Genomic DNA, 21,165 nt, shown 5'->3' on the forward strand with positions numbered 1-21,165 from the left:
TTTGTAGCTCAGATGCTCAGATTAGCTGTGCAGTAAAGATGTACTCTAAGAGTTAATTCCTGCTGGAGTTCTCCGCAGGCAACCAAGCAGTGGCTGAAGCTCACCCCATTGCTGATACTCAAATGGACAAGGGAAATATTAATTATTTTGAAGTTTATCTCCACCGGTATGGAATCAGGAGTCTGGCTGATCCTTGGAGGTGTGAGGGTGAAGATCCCAGCTTCTAACCTCACGGGATCCACAAGCAGGAAACTGAAACAAAGAACTTGAAAGACATTAAAAAGAGCAGCCTGGGGAAATGGGTAGGAGAAAGGAGAGAGAGACACTGGAGAGAGAGAGAAAAGCAGACTGTATCTTTGACTTAGTCTACTTAGTCTACAGGATGAAATTAAATAAGGACAAATGCACAGTACTTCACGTAGGAAGGAACAATCTGTTGCACACATGCACAATGGGAAATGACTGCCTAGGATGGAGTACTGCGGAAAAGGATCTGGGGGTCAGAGTGGACCACAAGCTAAATATGAGTCAACAGTGTAACACTGTTGCAAAAAAAGCGAACATCATTCTGGGATGTATTAGCAGGAGTGTTGTAAGCAAGACACAAGAAATAATTCTTCTCTACTCTGAGCTGATTAGGCCTCAACTGGAGTATTGTGTCCAGTTCTGGGGGCCACATTTCAGGAAAGATGTGGACAAATTGGAGAAAGTCCAGAGAAGAGCAACAAAAAATGATTAAAGGTCTAGAAAACATGACCTGTGAGGGAAGATTGAAAAGTGTTGTTATATGCCCTCTCAGTCGTCTCTTTCCCAGACTAAACAAACCCAATTTTTTCAAACACATAAAAGGTTGTTACAAAGAGGAAGGAGAAGAATTGTTCTTCTTAACCTCTGAGGATAGGACAAGAAGCAATGGGCTTAAAATGCAGGAAGGGTGGTTTAGGTTGGACATTAGGAAAAACTTCCTAACTGTCAGGGTGGTTAAGCACTGGAATAAATTGCCTAGGGAGATTGTGGAATCTCCATCATTGGAGATGCTTAAGAGCATGAAAGACAAATACCTGTCAGGGACAGTCTAAATAATACTTAGTTCTGCCATGAGTGCACGGGACTGGACTAGATGATCTCTCAAGGTCCCTTCCAGTCCTATGATTTGAAGATTTAAAAGTCAGGCCAAGACAGCTATATTGGTCAGTGATGTAAAAAAACACACTCCTGACAGACATAACTATGCCAGCCTAACCCCAAGTGTGGACACAGTTAAGTCTGCAGAAGAATGCTTCCGTCAACTAGCTAACTTAGTTCAAGGAGATGTGAGCTGGTGGGAGGAGTTCAGAAAAAGTTCTTCTGTTGATGTTGGTTGTATTTACACACTAGGGCGCTATGCTGGCACAGCTAGACTAATGTAGCTATACCTTGGTCCCTATGAGGCTTGGTCTCTGCCCACAGAGAGAATGAGTGAAGGGTCAAAGACATAGATTACTCTGGAACTGTGACATCACAAAAAAAAGTTTAGGGTTATCTTTCTCCATATAAAGACTGCGGACAGTCTTTTTCATTAAAAAAATCCATGTATAAAAACAAAATATACATTAGCAAGGTTATTTTATTAAAATTATGTTGGGATTTAAAAATAAAAACTAATTTTTCTAAACCATTTCTCTTCTTCTAAATGCCCTTTAAGATGGTTGATCTTCCCTTGTAGGAAACTATTCGAGAACCAAATTTAAATTGTGCACTTTTTTCTTTGTATTAAATCAGACTCACATTCTGACTAATACACCTATTCTTAATTTATTTTTAAGATTTATTTTAATAACACAATTATCATAGGCCAGGTTACTGGGTTTCTACTTTGCAGTGCATATAGTTGAAACTTCTTGTCCTAAGTTTCAAGGCCTTGATGGACAATCTCTGCTGACCCCTTTAACTTGGTCTCCTTTCACGTCCTTTACACAGACAGGTGTACGGACATGCCCCTTTTCCACATTTCACAAACATGCGTGAATTAGGAATCCCCAGTCTCATGTGGTAATATTTTACAAGTGAAGAAAATGAGGCACTTAGATGACTTGAGAGTAAAACATGGGATAATAAAGAGCACAGGCCTGAGAGTCATCTCAATGCCCTATGTTTTAACCATCGGACCATTTTCATTATGATACCAGTCCTGGACTACTCTGGTTATGTTCCTCATCTGCAGTTAAATATTTAAAAATGTAACTGAAGCAATATTTGTGCATATTGGGTACCAATATATTTTATAATAATGAAGTATAAAATTTACAATGGTATCATAGCTCCTTCTTTAAAGATAGTACAAACATTGCATTCAAATTTTTGCAGTGACTGCTTTACTGATTTATGGCTGTTCAGCTCATGGGTATAGTCACTGTAACTCATGAAAATAAAACATGCCTCTCTCCTCTTAAGCATCCTTTCATTCTTTTTATTTTAAGTGAATAAACGTGTATATCTAATACATCTGTTTCACTCTGCCAGTTTGGAGCTCACTTTTGTGGTTTAAACTTACTTTTTCCAGTATTCCAAAATTTTGATTGCAAATATAGTTTCTTAACCTCTTTTTGCAAGAACTGTTCGCACAGAATCACTCAGTAACTATTCTGACTAATGGAAGGCAATCTCAGATTTACTTGATGCCTCTCTCAAATGTTCAGAAGGAGTCAATTTAGACTCTAATCACTTGTATAATAGTTGATAAATGCAAAAGTATTTATTTTTAACAGATTAATGCTAATCCTACAAAGATTTACCCATATGCCTAATTTTATGCACATGAATAGTCGCACTGAAATGAAAGCATATAAACTTCACCAGCAAAATTTAATCCATGCATAAATCTTTGCAGGATTGAGGCCATAATCTCAAAGAAGGCTCGGACAATACAGCAAGAACAGTTTAAATAATTGCATGGCGGGGATTTTTCCTTGGGCTTTTTAAACTAGGTGTAGTTACAGGCTGTAAAAATATAATATACGTAAAACAAAATTTCTTAAGTGAAAGTAACAGCATCCTGTGATGTGATCCTTAGGGCTGACACACAGCTATCCCATATGACTCCCTTGATGCTCTCTTGCTAGCAGAGTCTCAAAACTCTTAACACCTAAAACATATTGCCTGCTTACTGACATTTTACTGCTGCTAATAGTTTGCCATTTCTAACTTCCTGGCCCAGGAAAGTAACTTTCTTTCTTTCAAAGGAGCTGTATGAAAATATTTTTAATTAGACCAAATGAGGGTTTTTGTTTTAATCAGACACGCACCCAGCTAAAGACTTTGCTCAGGCCCACTAGAGATAAACATTTATAGAAAAAAAGAATTAAAAAAAAACAAAATTCTAAATATAAAACTATATAATATATATTATATTATATGAAGAAGAAAATGACACAAATGGACTTTAAAAAAAAAAAAATATAATTTAAAAAAATTTAACCTAAAAATTAATATAATATATATTAAATATATATAAAGAGAATAAAGAAAAGGTCCACAAAAAAATAGATAGAAAGCACATTTTTCTTAAGGTGTCATTCAGTTCTTTCTCAAAGTCCTCCGCATGAGGTGAGCGGGAGAAGGTCGCTGTTGGGCGGCTCCGTGGGAAGCAGACTTCCCTTCCACGCCAGCCGAATAATAGAGTGGAACCATCTCTCTACTAGCATTGCTGCATATGGTCCTGGTCTGTGAATAAACATCTTGGGCCTGATTCTAGTCTCAGTTATATCCCAGTAGTGACTCTCTTGAAGTGTAAAATTACTGTGACAGTGATCAAAACTAGGCCCCAGGTGAAGGTTCATTATTGGGTGCCCATTATTTAGGGGAGGGATAGCTCAGTGGTTTGAGCATTGGTCTGCTAAACCCAGGGTTGTGAGTTCAATCCTCAAGGGGGCCACTCAGGGATCTGGGGCAAAATCAGTACTTGGTCCTACTAGTGAAGGCAGGGGGCTGGACTTGATGACCTTTCAAGGTCCCTTCCAGTTATATGGAGATATACCTATCTCATAGATTATATTATTATTCATGGATGGCTGATTCTTCATATCAACAGCTATAATGTTGCTTTATAAACATATCTGTTGATGTTACAGCTAGATAATTCCTTTGTTATAATATACTGGCAGTGCCGCTACCAATGGCACTATAACACAACTTCGGAAATTAAGATAAAATCTTTTCTGCACATGTAACTCTGTTGCAGCAAACCCTTAAGAATAATTTAGCCAGGCCAGACTCTGTCTGTCGCCACCATCCGGATCAAATCAGTTCAAATTGAGGAAACAGTTCTCTGTTGGCTTAATTCCCACTTTATTTCGTACTTCATCATTTTCTGTTGTTCTGATTGTTTTATCTGGAATTTATGCCAGTAGCAAACAAGACTTCATAGAGGGTGTCACAGTTTAGGGCAACGGTATTTCCATTCCGTGATCCAGCAAGTGCTTCCGCTTTAGACTCCTGGCTCCCCAGATGTCACCTCTATTGAGCAGATACACACGTCTCTCTCCCTCTTGACCAGGATATTTTCAGGTTGCAGAGTTCTCTGTTTACTCTGTGAATTCCTCAGCAAGAAAGCTTGCTTCAGCTGGCCTGCTTTGCCTTCATTCCTCAGAGGCAATATACAGCATGGCTTCCCAGAGTTAAATTTCCATACAAATATTTCTAAACAAGCACATCTATTCTTAAGATGAAAACATTACAGAGTAAAAGTATTGAGAACAATAAAAGAACCTACACACATGTTAATAAGCTTACCAAAAATCACCACCCAGCAGAGGCTTTGCTGGAGCTGGGAACAGCTCTTCAACCTTCCTTTCCCCTCTCCTCACTCCCCCTTTCCCACCCACCCCTCCGTGGCTACAAGTTCATAACTATCTTAGCTCAGAACAAGCCCCACCATGAATCTGATTCACTGCTTTAAACAGCTTGGGTCTTTGATCTGTCCTCCTGTAACAAGTGGTCAGCAGACGAAAGGTTCAGGGCTCCAGAAGGATCCTCAAGGCAAAGCTTCAAAAGGCTGAGTTCTTGTGTAACCAAAGGGTTTACATTTGCATACGCCTCCCTCTGGAAATTTCCTGGGAAACCCGCTTAACTTTAAAAGTTCACATTATTTCAACTGGTCCCTTTTGAAGCTCATAATACTTCTACTCCTGGGGGAATTCTGTGCCACTGCACAATGCAGAATTTGTACAGAAATTATTGTTCTGTGCAGAATTTTCTTCCACCAACCCCCACCCCCCCAAAATGGGCTGCAGAGCTGCTGGCCACCACTAGGGGCTGCTGGACCTGGCAGAGCCCAGCTCACAAATAGAAGACACTGCCTGGTGGAGGGGGAGGGAGTTGAAAGGTTCTGGGCATCTGTGTTTCCTAGCTATGTCTTGAAGGAAGGAGGCAGTGTGCAGGAAACTCCAAACAAGCCTGGGACCCACCATCAGGCTGTTTTTCCCCTCTTGATCCCTGGGCTCTGGAAAGGTAGGGAGTGCAAGTGTCTGAGCTAGGGGGGCCTACAGCTGGGCTCTGGAGGGGAGGGGTGCAAGTGTTTGGGCTGGGGGGGTCCCTGCAGCTGGGCTCTCGGGGGGAAGGAGGTATGGGTGTCTGGCCCCCCCCCTCTGGGCGGGAGGGGACAGAGAAACAGGAACTGGGTTGTTATAGGAGTTTCTTTAACTTCTACTCCTGAGGGAATTTTTTTTGTATCTGTATTGTTACAGACATAGTTGCTAACAGATATTTTGAAATAAATTACCAAAATAATTGACACTGGAATGATTATATAGTGTTATTTTGACAAATACAATATGCAGAATTTTAAAATATTGTGTGCAGATTTATTTTTTTTAGTGCAGAAACCCCTCAAAAGTTCGTTTTCCAGGGTTTAGGTTAATCAGATCTCCTCCTTAGACATGCTACATAAAATCCCACAATAATACATAAACATTTTCATTTTTTATATAGTGAACTCCTAAGATACTTAAACGTAATTGAATTAGTTCAATAAGGTTTGTCCAGGATATAGCAATATAGAAATTACCATATCTGTCACAGAGGGTTCATGCCACTAATCCCCTCTTTGGTTATGTCATTGTGTCCAAGACCCTTCTTCAGTATTCCTTGCAGGGGCTGAAAAAAGTGATGAGATGTTACTGTGAGCTGCAATTACCCCGGGAGGAAAAAATGGCTAGAAAGCCATAGAGCTTTTCTCAAAATTCCAGAATGATTACACAATCCCAGACAATCTACACAAAATCCCAGACCTTGACTACACAAAGTTCTGTTTGAATTCTTAGCCTGTTCAGGTGTGTTTAAGAGTGTCTGAAAATAAATACGATCCCATGTGCACAGAGGAGTATGTGCCCTCACACATCTGTCTGTGTGCGTGCATGATTCTTTGAAAATGTGTATTTATATGATTGCATTATAGCTCCTAGAATCATAAAATGTGATCATTTCAAGTGAAACACAGGGTGCTATGGGCATGTTGATCAAAATAATTATAGTAACACTCTTTTGACTAATATCTGTAAAATGTTCTCATTCATATCTTTTTACTGTGATCCTAGTGTATGGAGTGCTGCCATCAGTTTAGGCATTAAATGTAATTTATTTCCTTTAGAAGTGCAACAATAGTATAATGACAAGAGATTCATTGTATTTGGGTATAATATCAATGGTAATTGGATTGTAGACTTTTCTAGGTTTATTCCGCTGCAAGGTCGGACAGGAACTAGCTAATGTATTCCTGCAGGTCAATTTGCCTTCTGAGATATTGCCTCCTGAATTGATGGGTCCTGCTGCTAATCCCACTTTCATTCATCTCGATTTATTTGACCTGTATAGTTTTTTTTATGGCCTGATCCAGTGTTCAGTGAAGCCAATGGAATGCCATTGACTTTAAAGAGGGAAGATACAATATCATCAGGCATAAAAAATAGGAGCAGATAGCCTGGAAAAAGACATTTTACTACATAAAACTCAGTCATGGTAAAATGGAATATCAAGCATTTAGATTGAGAACTTAAACACAAACTGTTTTATTTTATAAATTGAAATAGTTACATATTAAAAATGAAAAAGTATTTGTCAGCTTTGGAGTGTAGCAGGGTCAGCCCTAAGACGCTGCACATCTCTATATATGCATTATTCCTCTTCCTCTTTTCTGTGATAGTTGCCTGGTGGTTGATCTGGCTAGAAGATGAGAATTCTGATTTATGACAGTCTTTTCCAGGCTTGAGTCTAAGGAAGAAAAAGACCACTAAAGTATATCTTGGTGAATATCCATCACTCTGTTTGCACATTATTCTAAGTGCTTCAAGCTCTTTTCCCCTATCATGAAGGATAAATAATATACATTGCTACTATATTTACCCTTAGTTTAATTACATATACATCATTGTGACTGCATAAGTTATTTTCAGGTATTTTGAGGTAAAAAAGCCTTGGGTTGCATCTTGATGCTTCATCTATGATGCTTGATACTTGTTTTGTACAGTTCCAATATATATTACAGGCTTGTTTGAAGATGACTGGGCTCCGCTGTTGGGTTCCTTCTATAAAAGATCTTGCGGGGAGGCGATAGGGTTGTTTTGTTTTTCCATGTAGGTGCTCTTCAAAAACTGTTTTTTCTTTCAAGAGAAACCTGCAACATAGACTCAACAAATACTCTTAAGATTAGGATCTGAGGGCTGGATGCACAAAATATGTTAAGCTTTGTGACACTGAGAGTCATACCACCTGGCTTCTAGGCTCCTAGAAAATCACTAATTCACAAAGCCTGATTTAGGTGCCTAGGCTCCTATACAATGAAAGGGGATAGTTAGGCACCTTATACTGTGATTCACAAAAAAACAATATGCTAGAGAGGGAGCTATCTAAGCTATCAAGTGGGAGATGCCAATGAGATGGATGTGTGATAAGACCCACCACTCTCAGACAGAGGCAACTATTGCTGCTAGCAATTCATAGATGGAGAGGAGGTTGACTTCCCTCATCGCTTGTAGCCTGGTGGTTAGAGTACTCATTGGGATGTGGAATACCCTGGGTTCAAGTCTCCCATCCCCATGAGGAGGAGAAGGGATTTGAACCCAGGGGTATTCCACATCCCGGGTGAGTACGCTTGCCTCTGGGCTAAAAGTTATGAGGGAGCTCCGTTTCCTCAGCTGTCTTCTGAGAACGCACCTGAGGGGCCTAGTGAGGCAGCCTCTAAGCACAATGTAGGCAGCCAAAAACCTGTCCACCCTGGTTCATTAATTTCTCTGGTCTTAAGTGAGAGGTAGGCATCCAAATGCCTAGAGAGAGGCAGCAACGTGCATGCTCAGAGGCACAAACATTGGTGCCCAAGGAACTTTTATTGCAAAAACATTTTGGGGCCAAGTGAGTTTAAACACCTTCAGGGTTTGGTTGGAGTTTTGTGTATCACAGTGGTCCCAAAAGTGGGACTAAGGCACCTAATACAGGGACTTCATTTTGTGCACATATTGAGGTATTTGCAGGAATTGGGCCGTAGTGATCTAAAGCCTGATCAGTCTTGTTTGATGCATTGTAGGGTTCTAAATAGAAGGAATAGAATAGAAGGAAAAATGCAGAGAAGTTCTTACTTTCTCTTACAAATGTTTCTCTGTATTCACTTTGATATTACATATTTTTAAACTCGCGTAGCTAACTTTCTTTTAGCACTAGACTTAATGCTTTCTGACAAGGGCATTAACACAAACTTCAATGTTGAAGCTATAGATAAGCTATCATCCATCAAATTCTAGGAGCTAAGTCAATATCTTCATAGCTTCAAGCTCTTTAATTTTGATCTCTGACTCTGCCAATTTTTTTCCATATTATCTCTTTATTTAAATATACTTCTCCAGGATAAGCCCCTTGTGATGCACCATCTTGTTTATAAGGGCATTCTGAATAAAAGCAGAGCAACGAGAAGTTACATTATCATGTATTCAATTACTCTGACTTAGTACACAGCGTTAGCTGAACTTTGTTTTAAGCTAATGAACTAGAGTTGAACTGCAGACCTTTTATTTCTTATTTCAAGGTAGGTAAAACAATAATGCTGTACCATGCAGAAAAAAGTTAACTGTTTTTGTTTAATTTAACTTCCTCTCCTCAAAAAGATAAACCCTTAAAAGGAGCAGTTGCTCCAATATGTTCAGTAATGCTCTCAATGTAAGCCTGTCTGTCATAAGCAATGATAGCGTATAACATATAAAGTAACTTTATCATGCTTGATGTGAAGCACAGGGATCTATTCTCTCTGTGAAGTGCATCCATATTACGTTTATTTTTCGTGTAGTGCCCCAAAGTGTGCTAGGTGTTTTCCTGGATGCAGGGTAGAACAGATCCCTGTGCCAGAAATCTTAGATTCTAAGAAGACAGCATGCACCCAAAAGAATAGGGGAACCTAGATCAGCAGATAGATAAAGCAGCAGGTTTTTTTCTTCCTTACTTGGTCACCCCTGTTTTATTCCTGCCCCAATATCAGTTATGTATTTCCTGTTTTTTAAACTGTAGTGTTGTGTATGTCATCTATTATTACTGCCAACATGAGGATGAGCTACATAATCTCAAATGAGATGAGACCATATACCCTTCTTTCAGGGTAGGAGAGTAGGGCCAGATTGCGGCTTGACCTATCCGCTCACATAAGGCCCACCCCCCTATTGCCTTTCCAGACTAAGTCCAAGTACAAAGGAGATAAGTTCTGCATTTCCCCCACTGTAAGCAGGTGGACAGAAAGCTATGGGAAGTAGGTGCAGCCATGGCTTCACCCTCTCCATGTGCTAGCCAGCATATGTGAACTATCATGGAGGATAATAATCTCTAACTGGTATTCATGCAAACAGCTTTGCTGGCTGGCACATTGGGAGTGGAGAGACGAGGCTCTGCAAACTCCCCATCCTTCTCTGCCCACTGCCCTCCCATCCTCCCATTTTAGCGTTTGGGAGTGGAGGGAGAAGAGGAGGAGGAATGAGTATGAAGCATTGCACGATCGTTTGGGAAGGCTGCACAGGGATCTGACAGGGTGACTTATTTCCTGCTATGTCCCTGTGCAGACGCTTAAGCTGGTCAATCATCTAGCCCAAATCTCATGGACTACACACTGCCTCTTTTACAGAGTGGGTTGCAAAAGTACAATATAGCCTTACATAAGTACACTGTTCCAAATTTCCTTCCTGATAAACTGGGGCGACTAAGCCACTTGGTAATAGAGCTAAGCTTTGAGCTTCATGAAGGAGAATCTCATCTTGTGATTTTACTTTTTTTAAGTATGGTTCTGTTAAAAAAAAGAGTTTTGAAAATAAGAATGGCAATACTGGGTCAGACCAATGGTCCATCTAGCCCAGTATCTTGTCTTCCAACAGTGGCCAATGCCAGGTGCTTTAGAGGGAATAAAAATATAAATGAAAGTAACTACTGGAGATGAAAAAAACCCAGTAGTTCTGTACCAGGAGGCTGGGGCAGAGAGGAAGAACATAAAGATGTCCCTCCTCATACTTTTTCCATACAGTAGAACCTCAGAGTTACGAACGCCTTGGGAATGGAGTTTGTTTGTAACTCTATAATGTTTGTAACTGAAGAAAATATTATGGTTATTCTTTCAAAAGTTTACCACTGAACTTTGACTTCTTACAGCTTTGAAACGTTATATGCAGAAGAAAAATTCTGTTTTCCCTTTTTTTAATAGTTTGTTTAACACAGTACTGTACTGTAGCTGCTTTTTGGGGGGTGGGTCTGTCTTTGCTGCTGCCAGATTGTGTACATCTGTTTCCAAATGAGGGGTGTGGTTGCCCGGTCACTTTGTAACTCTGGTGTTTGTAACTTTGAGGTTCTACTGTAAATAAGTCAGTTAAATATAGGGATTTATCCCAAAGAATTCTTAGGACAGTAATTTGATCCTGTTAGACAATAATTTTTTATATTTCAGGGAATGGTGATTGTTTCACAGGTCTCCCCAAAAATATTAGTCAGATATATTTGTAAAACATTCAGCCCTCATTGAAATGGGGATTTTGCTGCCCATGGCTTACTCAGGTAGCTGCTGCTTCTTGTGCATCTATTAGGGTTGATTTGTTCAAGAAGATCTGGTGCAGGCATGCGAGGAAGGCTTAGTAATATAAAAATCTGTTGTTGAGGAGATTCATGTTTGAATCGTGCTTATCTACTTGCTCACTAGGTTTATTAGAACTTGGAGTGAGTGTACAGAACGAGTGCACCCCACACCTGTAGGGAGGAAGAGGGTTAGCCTTGCCACACAACAACAAGCCTGTTTGATTGATCAGTAGCAGTGCTTGAGTACAAATGAATATTGCAGCAATATGGAGCTTATGCTGAAACCAGGAGGGAAAAGAACTAAGAGGAATTGACAAAAATCGTCAGGAAGGTACATGAAGTTGGATTCTTACTACTCCTCCCTCTACCCTCTTTGTCCCATATTTGTATTTTTTGTCCCTACCTTCTTTTATGCAGTATAATGTAAACGGGACTGTGCAAGCTGTCGTCTACTTTGTGACCTTGAACAAGTCATTTAATCTTTCTGGCTTGGTTTCAGTAAAGCATAAAGCATGTGCCTAAGTCTTATTGAAGTCAATGAAACTTACAAATGTGCCTAAGATTAAGTGCTTTTTAAACTGGGGCCTCTGTTTCAGATTCTCATATGTAACATTGGTATTAGAATACTTGTCCACTTTTGAGAAGCACTTTGAGATCTATGGTTGAGAAACGCTCTCCAAGTATGTGTGATTCTTTACTACAGTAACCTGAGATGACCTTGTGTTAAGAACAGTTTGGTCAAAATCCAGAATTATAGTTTGTTTTTAAAAGTATAATTTGAGAGCGTCTTGGAATCTTGACTCGACCACAGTTACTTTTGCTTTCAATTAATTTAAAATAACTTTAAAAATTTCTGAACAGCTCTTTGCTTATCCATCATTAACAAGCTCTCTGAGTAACTTATTAAACACATTAGAATCAGACCATATAATTCGGTCATGACAATACCTATAATATATTATTCAGTAAAGCATAGAGGTAATTATAATATTTCCGCTCTTGAATACTCTCTCCTTGTCAACATTTATTGTCTTTGGACTGATGAGAGTTTGAGATTAGTATTCTTCTATCTATTTTTCTGTGTGTGTGTGTGTGTGTGTGTGTGTGTGTTTATGTATGTGTGTTTATATATAATGTATGTGTGTATATATATGGCAGATCTTAAAAGATATAATACAAGAGGCAGAGGCCGGAGCCCCGGGCCCTTTAAGTTGCTGCTAGAGCTCAGGGCTGACCCCTGAGGCCCCTCCCCTTCCAGAATTATGAACACCTTGGGAATGGAGGTTGTTCATAACTCTTAACAAAACATTATGGTTGTTTTTTCAAAAGTTTACAACTGAACATTGACTTAATACAGCTTTGAAACTTTACTATGCAGAAGAAAAATGCTGCTTTTAACAGTCTTAATTTACATGAGCAAAGCACAGAAACAATTTTCTTTCCTTGTCAAATCTTTTTTAAACTCTCCCTTTATTTGTTTAGTAGTTTACATTTAACACAGTACTGTACTGTATTTTCCCTTTTTTTTTTGCCTCTGTTGCTGCCTGATTGCATACTTCCGTTTCCAAATGAGGAGTGTGGTTCATAACTCTGAGGTTCTCCTGTATAACTTCCTTCCTCATCACAGAATCCAGATGTTTTTTGCCCTTAGAAAGAAAAAAAAAGAGCATATACTTTTAAAGGGAACCTACAAACAAAATCACATTTAATTTAGGATTGTATTGAGAATGTCCTCAGTAGTAAGGATAAGAGGGGCATTCAGAGTTTTATTTGACTTAAATTTAACATAATACTGTAGTCTGTTTTTTGAAGTCCATGATGTGTCCAGACTCACTAATTTCTGTTCCATGGAATGGCAGTAGGCAGGCGATATCCAGTTTGCCACAGATTTCTTTGCGATTGCAACTGGTTTATAAGAGACAGGGATTTTTCTCATCTCACACCCCATACCCTTCTTTTTTAACTGTTTTTTTTAAATAAGCCTTTTTATTTAACCTTTCCACAAATGCCTAGTTACAGGAGTTGTTCCTTCTTATGAGCTATTATGGATTTGTAGGATGGGGACCTTATTTATTTATTTTAAGTAAGTAATACTTTTTTAAAAACAAAACTGGAATTTGACTTACCCTGCATGTCCAATAGGTCAACGAGCAAGTAACAGTGATAAATGGTGGCTGTGGCTTTCCTGGGACATTGAGAGGTCAGGGGAGAAAATGGTAAATGTGTTTGTGTTTGATGTTCCAGCTCCCAGGTTATTTTTGGACATTCAGCCTGTAATTCTCACCATATTCAAATAATTAAAAAAAAATCTATCACATTTTAATCAAGAAGTCAATAATTTTTGCTTATTGTAAAACTCTAGGTGTTTGGACCTGACTTACAGTCAGGATCTTTCTTGTAGAAATTAATATATGGCTAATGTTTTCTAATTAGCAACCACTTCTAAACTGTCAAGACCTCTTATGTTTGCCATCCTGGGAATGCAAACTAGGGCAACAATGACACTTACATTGAGGCCCTTAATGCAAGCCTCCTCTGGAAGCTGATGATGTATTTAGATTAATCAATAGCTACAGAAAGCTTGGTGTCTGTGGTTAGCAACTTTCTCCTGTATAGTCAGTTTCTTTTGCTTAAGTGTACTTGACATTTTGTAATTTGTTGCAGAATAAGGAGCATCGCTAACCATTAGAAATGTTAGATAACTTGGAAGAATTGTCTGAGAAATTTGGGCTTTCAAAGTCTCTCCCCTTGAAGATCCTTGATAGTTAGCTCTTTAATGCAATTCTTCCTTTTGCAATACTGTACCTTTTCCCACATATATCATACTAATGGATGTAATCACTGCTATCATTTTTAGATGAAATGTTAATCAGGCAGCTTTATTCAAAGAGTTCAAATAAATACCCAGTGGTTGATTAGTCTTTCTTATTACATTTTGTCTTGAGTTCATGAGAAACTCAAGGTCTGATGGTGATCTCACACTGTTGTAAATCAGGAGCAGCATCACTTAAATCAGTGGGATTACTCTAGTTTCATGGTGTTGAGTGGGACGCAAGTATTCTGCTTGGTTGAAAGTTATCTGGGTGGTGGAGAACTTGTCTTTACTAGTCACTTCCCAGTTCTGCTAAATTTGGAAAAGGTAAAGGAATATAGGGATCAGTTTTTAAAACTTATTAATATGAGACCTGACTTGAACACCATTTATTAAGGCTCCAATGCAGCAACTTTAAGCATGTTCATTTCAAGGGGATCAATCAATGCTTGTATTTAGATATGTGCTTATGTACCTTGCTGAAGTAGAGCCTAGATGAGTAGTACTCGTGGGCTACTCCAGGCGAAAAAGGGCATCACTCTGTCATGATCGAGCGTGTGAACATTTCCAGACTGACACACATCTACTGAACCCAGTAAAGCTTTGCCTCACTATTCAGTCAATGTACTATAAGTTTGACATGCGAGTATAACGGCGATTTTTGGTGATGCATATTGCTGTCCACTAGGACCTTAAAACAAACTCTTATTTCAAATGAAAACAAGCCTAAATCTCATGTAGATGAGTATGAAACTTACTGCGGAATTGTGCCATCCAATGAGGAAATGTTCAAGTTTCCCCCCTCAAGTTTGTGTGTAACAGAAGTGTTGTTCCATTCATAGCCCTCACCATCTGTATTTCTGTCTTTTTCCTAAATCCCAGCATCTCCACAACCACATGTATCATGGTAAGAAGTCTTGAGCTTCTACATACTATTGACTTTTTAAGCTGCTATTCCAAGTGGAGTTAGACATTGTTCTTACAGCAACTATAAATACAGTAGGCCTTTTCAGGAACCTAGAAAGACAGGATTTCTACCTAGAGAGCTAGCTGTGATGTCAGTTAAAGACCAGAAACATTAGGGTGGGGGATGTGGTAAGGAAAGGCAAAGATTACAGCAATGTTATCATACAGTGATTTAGTTTAGGCTTGGTCATAAATGGTTCAATGGAGATTTTAAAATTATATTTATACACTACTGGTTCACTTTGTGTATGCATTGGAGAAAAGTGGGTCTTGAAGACTTGAATGACAGAAGAGTAGGTTATAAAGTATTTGGAGCCAGGACTATGAATGTCAAGAGATGGAGAGAAACACCACCATTACCACCCCACACATGTAGTGAAGAGACATTTAAATGTTGTTTATGGCATTTACATTGTTTTATTTAGCTCTGTATAATATATTTCTCCCTTCACCATCTTTTTGCCATCCTCAATTAAATTCTTAGTTTCTCAAAGGACCTGACTGGCCTGTCTCACTTACACTCCTGTAAATCAGGAGTAGCATGAAGTCAGTGGATCTACATGGGTGTCACACTGGGTTAAGTGGGAGGAGAATTGGGGCCTTTGGCTAACTGTCTAAATTATATATTTCAGTGTTTCCAAGCTTGTTTGGTTAAACATTTCCCCCCTTATGATGGGTTGTACCTATCAGCCCCTTTGTGCTTTCACACCATGCCATGGTTCAATGGCAGTGTCTCACCAATTTTTTTCTCCCTTTCCTGGTTGTTTTCTCATTCTTTCTTCTATCTTATACTTTTTCTTTCCTGCCCCCCGCCCACCCAGTCTCTTTTCCTCTCTAGACTGCTGCTATATATTCTTTCTTCCCCTGCAGCTGGTGCTGCAGGCTTCCTGTTGTCATAGTGATAGCAGGCAACTTAGGAAGGGGAAAGGAAGAAATCATGCAGCTTCTGGCTTGTTGTGGGGACCCACAGAGAAGGACAGGCACATGGACTTGCCTCAAGATCCACCTCATTCAAACCCCTAATGCTGCTAGGAACTCTAAAGGTGGTGGAACATACCAGCAGCATGATACAATGAATAGGGCCCTGGACTAGGAGTCAGAAATCCTTAGTTCTGTTTGTGGTGCTGACTCGCTGTGACCGACTTTGAGTAGTTTGCTTCACCTTTCTCCGCCTCAGTTTCTCTGCCTGTAATATGGAGATAATTATTCTAACCCTCCTTTTATAGATCTCAGAGAACTTTACAGATTATTATTCATACATGGTATTCTGATTTTGGCATCAGTTGCGTGGTTGACAGCATGTAAAACTATAATCCCCAATAGCGCCCTCTCTATCTACTAACCTTCCAATATCACCACTGAATGGTATATTATTTCTCTTACTCACCTAGGCCCACGTGTCCACTGGTGCACATCTAATTATGCTCTCTGTTTTGCACACACCAGGCTCAAGCATATGACCCTGAGCCACTGCTACCCCAAAAATATACATGTGCAAGATGAGGTTGTGCTGTAGGTTTACACATACATTTGGAAGCTTGTGCACCTATGACAGGTGCAATCACTTAAGTGCACATCTACTTGAAGCTGTGTCTCTTACTGTCCAACCTAACTTATTCCAATGGACTTGTTCCAGTTCTTTCTCATCATTTTAAAAAAAACGGGGGGAGGAAGCATTGTGAGTGAATTTTCTACTATTGTTGATTTATAACTACCTAAAGGCTCCAATCAAGATCAGTGGCCCATTGTGCTAGACATTTTACCAAAACAGACGAAGAGACTGTCCCTGACCTGAAGAGCTTACAGTCAGTTTAAGGCATGATTCAACAAGTCTGTGTAACAATCTGTCTGAATAGTATGGGGAAGGAAGATGAGAGCAACAGGAAAAAGAATGGGCCTTTACATAAACCAGCCATGTGCATGGCTTTAATAATATAATTCACATATAATGTGTGTTCTCTTTTAATAAAGTATGTTACATCATAAGTTAGAGAAAACAATACTGAGGTAGTCTCCATAGGAATGCTCACTGACCTCTGCTAGAAGATAGAATCATGCCAATCCAGCAATTTCCTTTTTATGGCTATCTCATTCTACTTGCTGATATAACTATAATGGCCCTTTGTAGGGTCATGGCCACAGGTTGTTACTGCTTTTAGGACACTGGTTCAGTTCTGTCTCAAGTTAGGATGATGCTTTAAATGTCTACATCACTGACTTCTACCAGCACAGATTAGTAGCGACTGAAAGTCATTGCCGTTAAGTGCTGTTGGGTGATCTGTGTGAAATGAGTTGCTAGTGGACAGTCATACTCAGTACAGCATTCAGCCTTTAAAGTTGACTTAATCAGCACTTTGTAGTAGTGTTGTCGCTCTGTTGGTCCCAGGATATTAGAGAGTCAAGGTAGGTGAAGGTAATATCTTTTACTGGACCAACTTCTGTTGGTGAAAGAGGAAAACTTTCAAGCTATGTAGACCTTTTCTGGTCTGTGTAGCTCAAAAGCTTGTCTCTTTCACCAACAGAAATTGGTCCAACAAAAGATACTAATCAGCATTGTTGTGGGTCTTGGGTTTTTGTTTGTTTTTGTTTTTTATTTTGTTTTGTTTTTTGAGATACTCAGATGCAGTGAAAAATGCAAGGGTTAAATGGATATAAAAACTCACTTTTATGAATTATCTATCTGGAGCAGGGTTGAAGTTACGTTTGAGTGGGTGGTGTATTCCAAAAAGTTACTTAGTTGCTGTATTTATTATACTTGTTCTCTAAATAAATAATATCTATGCCCTTATTATCTCTCATCTTGCTGTTGTAATGTACTCCTATCCTGCTCTCCATGACTAATATAGTACTATCCAAAATGAATCCGCTTTTTCTCTCCATCAGCTGACCTTCATTCTCAGTCATGGCCTTACTAAGGGCAATGATAGTGCTGCTGTTTCCAGGGAGCTCACAGCCACATACTGCAGTGAATCACTCAGGTTACTTGCTTGCAGGATTTTTCAGGATGTCCATACATTCCAGCATGCAACACAGACCCATAGGCACAGGCCCTGATAAACTCAAATCTTTCCCCACCCAAGCACTGAAGTGTTTGCGCATGTGAACATATTGGTGAATCTCATGCCCAACATGTACACATTTCAAGCTGGCTCAGCTGATTGGAGAGAGTATTTTCAAAATTCGGCTACATTCAAGACTGGGAGAATTAAAAGATTCCTGCGAGCCTACATTACACAGGACTTTTGGAAATTGCATTGAAAGACTTCACATAAGCCAGTGAACGTTTATAAATATTTTAAAATATTGGGCCCAATCATTAAATATAAATATTTATAGGTTAATAGTTTTAAATCTGGAAAAGGAAACTGTTTATTCAAATGAAAAGTTTTATTTTGGGATTAGAGAGTATTGTTTTCTTAAACTCAGAGGTGGCATTGTGTTTTGAGTTCTCTTTTAGCTCTGCAGCAAACCACATTGAATTCCATGCATCAAAGCATTAATTTACTGCATACTTTTCCCCCGTCCTTCCGTCCACCAAAATAAACCCCAGTGTTTACCCAGAAAAATTAATAATAGTTTTTAACCAATTTTCAGCTGATAAACATTGCTAAATTCTTGGGGGAAAATTAAATAAAATAAAAACCAAAAAAAAGGGCCCTATGAATATTGTCCTTTTTGTTTTAAAAAATCACTCCTTTTATTTATTAAAAAATATATACATCCAGTGGTCTGGCTGTATATCCTCATATATAAAATTAAAAAAAAAATAGGTGAATGTCACAAGAAACTGAATTATTTCCACCTCCTGAGTTCTCTACACAAATTTAAAACTGAAAAAAGGAAATAATTGTTTATCCCCTGCATAATTTACCTTTAAAACTCACTGCTGTTGCTGTTTTTGAGGCAAGAGTTTAGTACAGGGTTTCTCAAACAGGGGTCGCCACTTCTGGAGGGAAAGCCCCTGGCGGGCCAGGCCGGTGTGTTTACCTGCCCCATCCAGCCGATCGTGGCTCCCACTGGCCGCGGATCGCTGCTCCGGGCCAATGGGAATTGCCGGAAGCAGCGGCCAGTACATCCCTCAGCCCGCGCCACTTCCAGCAGCTCCCATTGGCCCGGAGCAGCGATCCGCGGCCAGTGGGAGCCGCGATTGGCCGGACCTCTGGACGGGGCAGGTAAACACACCAGCCCGGCCTGCCAGGGGCTTTCCCTACAGAAGCGGTGACCCCTGTTTGAGAAACCCTGGTTCAGTAGAATTAAAAACATGATTAGATGTGTGGATGGGAACATCCACAATTACAAGATATGAATAAAATGTACAAGGTATATAAAACTTTATTACAGAAGCACCTTGTGCTGGCTTCCATCAAAGCAAGGATACTGAGCTAGATGGACCACTGGTCTGATCTGCTATAACAGTTCTTACGTTTCTAAGGTTAAAAAAGTCTATAATAAATCAACAACAGAAGTGAATTCTAGTGAAAGACCGCTTCAGTGATAACACCATGGGATAAGTATCAGAGGGGTAGCCGTGTTAGTCTGGATCTGTAAAAGCAACAAAGAATCCTGTGGCACCTTATAGACTAACAGACGTTTTGCAGCATGAGCTTTCGTGGGTGAATACCCACTTCTTCGGATGCAAGACTTGCATCCGAAGAAGTGGGTATTCACCCACGAAAGCTCATGCTGCAAAACGTCTGTTAGTCTATAAGGTGCCACAGGATTCTTTGTTACCATGGGATAGTTCTTCATCTGGTGTAAAATGGTCATAGTTTTCTTGACTTCAATGGAGTTACGACCATTTATACCAGCTGAAGATCTGTCCTCATGTCTCCAGCTCCTCACAACTAAACCAAGAGCCTCAGGTTGTGTCATCTGCCCCTGTATTAGAGCAGAAGAGAATTAGGCTCTGAGGTCACCAGAATCCCACCTGTGCAAGGCTTCCTTTCCATGTAAACAGTAAGATAAGGTGGTACAAATACTGTCTTGTTTGTGAAGCCTTCTGTACAGATGCTTCAGTACTGTACGTCTACAGACCTTGGTTCTTAAAAACTTCCTAGGATCTGACTACCTTAAATTATGTCAAATTTGAGTTGTGCAGTTGAAGCATAGTGTGAATAAATGCTTTCTCAGAAAGAGATGTCAGTCAAATCAGAGAGACGAGGGTGTAAGTGGAGTCACAAGGCATAAAAAGCTTTGTTCTCTAAGACGATCCCAGGCTCTGGAAATTGTCAGATTAAAATGTTTGGCAGAAAGCCATTGCAGATACCACAGCACATCAGTAATGTGATTTGTAACCCTAGCACCACTCTGAACACGTGTAGCTTCATTGAAAATCAAGTTAGAGATGCCTTACTTGAGTTGTAATGAAGTCCTGACAGTTCTGAATATCATGCTACTGGAGCAATTCTGAAAGTCTTCATATTTTCTGGAAATGGGGAAACCTTACACTCTTCACTCCAATGTTGAAAGAATAATGTCAAATGATAAACAAGAAGGAAAAGGGACTCCAAGATGTTTGGACAGGGGTAGCACAACAGACACCTCCTAAAATGTGTTAAATTAGGGTGGTGACAGACCACCTGACAGTGAGTCTTGGGGGGTTTTTTAAGCTGATCAATATTGTTAAAACATTTATTTGTAATGTCCCATACTTCTACAAGCCACTGGAACAGTAAAACAGTAATAGATGCTAGATGTAGCTGGGTGTCATCAGCTTATTTTAATGGTGAATAATGAATGATAGAGGCAGCATATAAATGCTAACAAACTTGTATAGCAAAGGGCAATTCCAAATCTAGTAACAGAGATGGGATGAGAAGCTACCCATAGAAACTAACAAATCTATAAGCAGCTACGATGAGGAGGAGGTCAGAACAGTGCCAACCAAATTTACTTGCTGTCACAATCACTACATCAGCCTGTTGTGGTACACAGTATTAAACATTGCTGAAAGGTCAGGAAGGACGAAAGAGAAAGAGTTCCCTTCTCGCTATGTTAAGTAATGCACTTGTAAGCTGCCACAAAGCAGTCTTCACACTGGGTGCAGACCTCCAGCCACCTAACTACATTCTGTATTTTTGTACCTGATGTAGATAACAGGCTGCTTATTAATGATTCACCAATTTAGAGAATAAAACCTTCATCCATTTCTCAGTATGGCATTTAGGACAATAAAGGTATAAAACACATGAAGACTGTGCCTCGTTTCCCATTCTTGTCCTTATAGGTTGATATTGTACAATAAACGATGCAAGGTAAAGATTTTATATCTTCTAAATAATGGGCTTTGGCAGTTGTAATTTGAGACGAATCAAATACTGTAA

The 21,165-nt window shown here is 39.5% G+C and overlaps 1 protein-coding gene across 4 annotated transcripts in view; it reads left to right on the forward strand.

Moving 5' to 3' along the window:
• ERICH1 (glutamate rich 1) overlaps positions 1 to 21,165 on the forward strand; it is a 128,491-nt gene that overhangs the window by 48,985 nt on the left and 58,341 nt on the right. The window lies entirely within an intron of this gene.

The sequence above is a fragment of the Mauremys reevesii genome, linkage group 3 (assembly GCF_016161935.1).
Source record: "Mauremys reevesii isolate NIE-2019 linkage group 3, ASM1616193v1, whole genome shotgun sequence".
Taxonomy (NCBI): domain Eukaryota; kingdom Metazoa; phylum Chordata; order Testudines; family Geoemydidae; genus Mauremys; species Mauremys reevesii.